Source organism: Oreochromis niloticus, linkage group LG12, assembly GCF_001858045.2.
Source record: "Oreochromis niloticus isolate F11D_XX linkage group LG12, O_niloticus_UMD_NMBU, whole genome shotgun sequence".
Taxonomy (NCBI): Eukaryota; Metazoa; Chordata; class Actinopteri; order Cichliformes; family Cichlidae; genus Oreochromis; species Oreochromis niloticus.
Window position 1 is genome coordinate 26,766,317 of NC_031977.2, and position 6,000 is coordinate 26,772,316.

General features: G+C 41.3%; 1 protein-coding gene across 4 annotated transcripts in view; it reads right to left on the reverse strand.

Moving 5' to 3' along the window:
* The window catches only part of slc20a2 (solute carrier family 20 member 2), a 43,852-nt gene extending 37,852 nt beyond the window's left edge, over positions 1-6,000 (reverse strand). For 2 of the 4 annotated variants that reach the window (XM_019365769.2, XM_005473576.4), the window contains exon 1: positions 5,686-6,000. The gene's annotated coding sequence lies outside the window, so the exon portion shown is untranslated. The other 2 variants (XM_003451015.5, XM_019365770.2) reach the window with 2 other exon arrangements.

The window sequence follows — 6,000 nt, forward strand, 5'->3', positions numbered from 1 at the left end:
CAGTAAGCCTGTCATGCTATGCCATTAGCATAGTTAACACAAGGCCAACATCCGAACAAGAGAAGCTCTGTGTGACGCCGCTTTGATACAGACCCTGCCGCTTACAGAAGGCCACCAGAAAGACTACAAAACCGCTCTTATGGGCAGAGTGGAGTGCACAAACAGGGCCAAAAAAGCACACAACAGGACTGAGAAAATGATACAGCTATCGTAAAATACCAGAATGTAATATATGGCTAATTGTTTTGTTGTTTGATGGAATGGCTTACATTTCTCATGGGAAGAATCTAAAGGTTCGGGAGGCAATAACTTCTTGTAAGCACCACCCTTAACAATTTAAACGAGAGATTCCAGCTTTAAAGAAACCAAAACAGGAAAACTAACAGGAAGCCTACGGCTGGCAGCACGATTAAAGAAGTGAGTCAGTAAATGCTGATATTTGTGAAGAAGACCGAGGAAACCTTCAAAAATACCACAATCGTCGTGTTACGAGTTCTCGGAAAAAAAATTTCAGCATTAAGAGCTATTAAGGTTAACTTATGGTTTCTAAGAATGAAGGTCTACATGACAGCAGTAAAAGGAGGATAGATGAGCATTATGGCTCTAAACTTGGCAGGAGACAGAAGTTCCCTGAAACCAGCTGCATACATATACATGTGTACTAGCCACAAATATTTAAACGTATAATTGCAGCCTCAAGTATTTTTGTGTCCTGATAGTTAAAATCTGGTTAAGTACTGAGGTAAAACCGAACTGATGGTTGTAAAATAGTCCAAGAGCTGAAATGGTTTGGGTTATTATCCCAAGCTTTAATGGCCCCCTGACCCTAAGGCACAGCTTAAATTAAACAATTAAAAAAGGGCAAGTTTGAAGTTTGCTTGATCTGTTTTTGTCTTCTTTCTCCATCGCTGATAGCTAGCAGATTCCCCAAAGTGTGCTTTGCTCTGTGTCCTCTTACAACACTTGCACGCCAACCTTTCCGCCATCTTCTGTCCTATGTATGTTTTGACCCTTGCTAAAAAAATAAGAAGACACGTGATCGATGATATGCTTAACCAGGTTTTCAGCAATAACATGGATTAAGCAATACTGGCACAAGCAGGCATGTAGCGCACGCATACACACACACACACAGCATGAAGATTCTCGCTCTTTCCGTGCTATCATGTGATGTTGCCATGGCGAAGGAGGGTTCAGACATAACAGGGTGATTGTGCTCGGAGGGCGAGGTGGGCTGATCAGAAAGACAGAGTGTTCTCTGACTGTGAAGCTGCCAGCCCCGGTGCCAACTGCCCTTTTGCCCACAGCGACGCAGACACACCCACTGGCAGAAGGGCCGGACTGCACGGTGGGCAGCCATCGCTGAAAGGAGGCGAGCACCTTTTCCTATCATTGTCTTTTATTCCAGGTCATGCTGACACACAAGGTCAAACTAATTTAGTCTTTTTATGTAAGAAAATTAAATCTGAGATAATTCAAAATTCTGATAGCTGTGTGTAACTGTCATAAATGTATACAATATTAACATGTTATATCTTTATTTTATTCTAGTAATAAGAAATAATAATTCCCCAAAATTTGGGCAGATCATTTGTTTAAGAATTTTTATGTAAAGTTGTTTCCTTTGTCTTCTTTGACATCATAATAAAATAATAAAAACTGCTTGGTTTCAGACGGTTATTTACAATGTGCCACTGGAGGCTCTGCAAAATTCTGATTCACTATCCTCTGCAATGCATAAGAGCAAAAACATTTCTTGGGAAAATAACCTTCAGATTAATTAATAATAAAAAATATTTTCTTTTACTCGTACTCCTGCTGTAATATTGCTAATCATTGGGTGAGGTTCTTGGAAACACTCCTTATCAACCAGAGGACTCTGACAAGTCTTAAAATGTCCCAGTTAGGACATTTATATTGATTTAGTAGATGTTTTTCCCCAAAGGAAATATTAATGACATGTTAATAATAAATATTTAAATAATAAAGTAAAAAAAAAAAAAAAAAAAATCAGGATTTGGCTATTCTGAACACTTAAAACAAAGTAACTGTTGAAGCTGAAACAAGCTGTCAGCGCAACAGTGACAACTCTGCAGCAATTTGTATATTAACCATAACCATTGTGCATCTCAAAAGCAGCCACTATTTTAAACAGGTAAGACTTCACCTAAATTTTTTTAAAAAACCCCACTTGATTCAAATTGAGTGCTTATCCCATTCAATGACGTCTCCTTGTGCAGCCCTGCATCACTACCAGAGCTGCCACGACACTTAAATCATTCCCTCTAGGTTCACCGTTGACCTCAAATATGTACATAAAACAAAATCTCAAATGTTGTGTCACTCTGACCCAAATTTAATATAAAAGGTCATCATTGGTGACAAGAGTTGGGTCACCAGTTGGTGGCCAAACACTAGAAGGAGGATACTCAAAGTATCCAAGGTAAAAGAACACACAAGTCTTTTTCTACTGCGAATTTGTCCACCAGGGTTGGACCGTCAGTACCGATTAGCCTGTGATGCACTGAGGCATCTGACAGAGAACATTCAGTCCAAACAGCCTTAACTTTATCACATACCTTTAGGCTTTTTTTGGCACAATTCCGCTGTTTTGGCTTCCTTCGACGGTACCTAGCTTCCCAAATGAAATGAAATTATAAGAAATGCTGTTTTGACACACTTTATTCACATCCTGTGAATATCCCTGCAAGTGGGCAGAGTGGGACTTCAAGTGAGCGATCCTAACAAAACAGGAGCAATCTGAAAGTTTGGAAGCAACCTTGAAGGGAAAACCAGCCAAATTTAAATGAGGTGTGGCTTTTGCTTTAAAAAACAATCTAACAAAAAATCTAAGAGCTTTGTCACACCTTCAATCAAAACACATGAAGGTCTCCTCCATGAAGAGAGACTATAATATGAGGTGTTGTAGCCTGTCTGCTGACAGAAAACATTTTTTTGTAATCACAAGAGGCCTCAGGTGAAAATAACATTGAACCGGAACTAAAAGCAAAGTCACAGAGGGCAGAAAGTTCTTAGAAACTGCAAACTGTACAGAACACACACACTAAAAGTACAGCCACGAAAACCAGTCTGCTCACTCAGCGTACTGTTGAACATGAAAACATTACGCAATGTACACATACCTCTTCCATGCATAAAAACTCGGCTCACCCCCCGCCCTCCTCCACTGATGGCTAATTTCCACACAAAAGTTCTACTAAACAAGGTTTAGCTGCAAGGCTTAAATATGAGGTGCTCGGTGTCTGTCATGGAGCATTTGGGTAACCATTAGAGGAGAGGCTATTGAGCATGTGGTCTAGGCTGTGGTTGCACCCTGTCGCCACGGAACTGGCAATTTAGTGTGAATCATTTTGGTTTGATTGTTTGTTTTTTTTTCAAAAAGATTACACTCACAAAAGGCAGGTCAAAGTACAGTCAAACATAAACACAGTGGACCGTAATGTTTCCGTGAACGCACCTTAACTCGACTAGATAGTGGTTGAAACTCTTTAATAAAGGCTTGGTCAAAAGCAGTCCAACCACAGTAACATGTTTTCTTCTCTCCAAAGCTGTCAAGCAAATAAGTAAAAAAAAAAAAGAAGCTGACGCTCAAACACAGAAGTTGAACTGAAATGTTCCCTGTGTCAGTAAATCAGACTGCTTTAAAGCAGCAGATTACCCACAACCGAAGGTGTAAGGACTTTACATTTTATAATCCCTGCATGACTGTGTGAAAGCCAGCGAGCCCAGCTTAGGTAGACTGGCTACTGTTCACGTTATTAAAAAAGTTAATCCAAGACACAAAAATGACCGAGAGAAGAGAAGCAAGCAAAATCTACTACCATTTCATTATTACCACATGGGTGCAAACGCCCTGAACAGCAAGTCCCAAGCCTGGCCAAACCGTTACCTAACACCCTTCCCTGCTCTCTACCATATTTCTTATCATTCTTTACCCTCTAGTTAAGAAGAACATAAATAAATAAATAAATAAATATATAACAAAGTTTAGCACACTCCAGGGAAATTTAGGTTGGTTTGTTGGTTAGTTTTGTTTTTGTTTACAAAAAGGTTAAAAGTGTAGAAAAACAGGGAAGTCATTAATCTACGTATCTTATCATTCTGCACTTCCATATCTGTCTTAATGCCTATAAAGCTAGAATAGACATAGCAATCAGAGCATTTTATCCTCCCAGGTTACAACCCCTGCTGTGCGAAGCACTGATCTAATATTTTATTACCAAAAACATATATGAGAAAAAGCAGAGAACGGAAAACACGTAAGGTAGTGACAGACCCTGACATTTTTGCCCCTTTCTCACCACTCCTTATCATAGCACCAGACTAATGATTAACTAGAAAACTGCATTGTGGGTCCATAAATAATATGTGACTTCCACTTCCTATGCAAGCAGTAGGAACAGATATCATTAATGTAGTGAAATATTATTAAAGAAGACAAGATGACAACTGCATTTGCCTAGAATATGATAATCAGCACTTTTTATTAACTATGAAAATAGCTAAGTGCATACACTTTGGTGCCCAACTTAGGTATTTGAAATTTACTTGTATTTGTTTTCACATACACTTAAAATAGTTCACGAAAGAAAAAAACGAGCCTAGCTAAAATATATTACCAGGGACTTTTTTATTTGGCTGCTACCTCTTGAGTATTTGCATAATGTTTGCTTACTATCTTACTTTGACTTGCGTGACATTTCAGTACTTTCGTGATGGCGTATTTTTACACTGTGATATTTCTGTTCTGAGTATGCAGTCTGTAGCGTTTTGCCCAGTTGATTCTGTTATTCTTCCCATAGTCCTGTGATATTTCTCTTTGGAAAATAGTCATCATGGTGACAATGAGGCTTGCCCTGAGCTACAAAGCTTGCCATCGCAGATTCATTTCTGCTCATAAATAACAGGATCTGCTTTATGTGATGCCCGATTCACTCGCCTGTTTTTCCACTCAATAATCGTTCTGTCAACAAACCGGAGAAGCGACCCGATGCACTTTTGAGACCTGCAGGACAGACTACTACTACTCTCAACTGATTAATATTATAGGTCAAAGGGGGCGGTAGTGCGCATGCTCAGTGGAGACCACAGTTGTCCTCAGCGTTTGGTCTGCTCACGAAAAGCCCTGAGAGAAATGAGCGCGTGTGATTAACTACTAAATGATTTATTGGGCACTGAAAGCAGCTCTCGGATTCAAATCCAAGCCATGGCCGGGCATTTGCATTTTACCCGCGGTGGTTCAGAGCGGACAGTGAATAAGAGCTGGTGACTCTCAGATGTGGAGTCACACACACGTGTAGCTCCACTCACTGGTTTTGTCGCGTGCGATCAGCAGCAACAACAGGAACCAGCGCACAGAAATAAAACAAGAATGTTGCCACTCACGGTAAAATGTAACGTTCACGGCGCTGTCCGTCAACATAACACGAGTACAATTCGGAATCAGCGTAGCGCGTCGTGAGCTGCTGCAGCCCATTTTAATGCACACACATGCCTCTTTGCCGCTATATTCCTACTTACCAGGCCTCTTCTTCCTTAAACTCAGCCCGCGGGGACGCAGACCACAACAAACGCGCAAGGAAAGTGGCGAAACGAGACACGAGTCCCGTGGAAGAGGAAAAGGCACATGTGCAGCGGTTTTTTTAATGGGCAAAATGTACTTACCAACGAAATAGGACACCGCAAGAGGAGGGGGGGAAACGCGCCGCTCCTCTTCGTCTCCACGCCTCTGTCTCTGTCTGAATTTTTCCCACAGCGATCTACGTGGGTTGCGTCGAAAATTTTCAGATTCCTGCACTCGCTGTCGTCCCCCCCTGGTCTGGTTGCCTTCCAGTCGGTCGACTCATGCGACTGCGTTGCCCTGAATGTCGCCTGCCGCTCTCATCCGGGCGTTTAGGGATTGAGCCGTCGACTCAGTACCGCTCAGGATGACAGCTTTTAGATGAAGGAGGGGGGAATAACGTGAGACAGGGAAGGAAA